Source organism: Limulus polyphemus, unplaced genomic scaffold, assembly GCF_000517525.1.
Source record: "Limulus polyphemus unplaced genomic scaffold, Limulus_polyphemus-2.1.2 Scaffold5079, whole genome shotgun sequence".
NCBI lineage: Eukaryota > Metazoa > Arthropoda > Merostomata > Xiphosura > Limulidae > Limulus > Limulus polyphemus.
The window spans coordinates 56737-57598 of NW_013670689.1; the positions used below are offsets into that span (position 1 = coordinate 56737).

An 862-nucleotide genomic window follows, 5' to 3' on the forward strand; every position below is an offset into this window, starting at 1 on the left:
ACTGCGGCATCGTAAGAAAACTAGATATCGGTTTAAAACTGCAGCATCGTAAGAAAACTAGATGTCGTGTTTAAAACTAGATGTCGTGTTTAAAACTGCGGCATCATAAAGAAAACTAGATGCAGTTTAAAACTGCGGCATCGTAAAGAAAACTAGATGTCGTAGTTTAAAACTGCGGCATCGTAAAGAAAACTAGATGTCGTAGTTTAAACTGCGGCATCGTAAAGAAAACTAGAAAAACTGCGGCATCGTAAAGAAAACTAGATGTCGTAGTCTATTTTAACGACGCAGTGAAAATTATAACATTATTGATATCTAAATTTCTCACAAAAAATGAGCTCTGACGTTTCTGTTCAATTCATAAAACCATCAAACATATCATAAGATGACATGGGCAGAGTGTTAATGATGAAGAAACAAAGATGAAACGAGCAGTAATTGGCTAGTTCAACTTGATTGGTTTGGTTTGAGTTTCGCGCAAAACTACACGAGGGATATCTGCAGTGTAAGACTAGAGGGAAGGCAGCTATTCATCACCACCCACTGCAAACTCTTGGGCTACTTTTTACTAACGAATAGTGGGATTGACCAACATTATAAAGGGTGACACTTGTAGAGAAAGTCTTGGAGGATGTATATACAACATTAGATCAAGTAGAAAGTCAACGTTCTCGCTATCTGAGCTAATTTTGTACGTTAGTCCCCTGAGACTTTCTCTACAAGCTCATCACACTTAGTTAACGAGTTGCTGATAGCTTCACCATTGTTTGTTCAACCCTAACACATGCCAACGTTGTAAAATAACTTAGTTACAATAATCATCCCCTCAGTCATGTTATATCATTGAAATGTTGCTCATTAT

General features: G+C 37.2%; 1 protein-coding gene across 1 annotated transcript in view; it reads right to left on the bottom strand.

The window, feature by feature from the left end:
- The window catches only part of LOC106472097 (nose resistant to fluoxetine protein 6-like), a 23668-nt gene that overhangs the window by 1843 nt on the left and 20963 nt on the right, over positions 1 to 862 (bottom strand). The gene's annotated exons all lie outside the window — the stretch shown is intronic.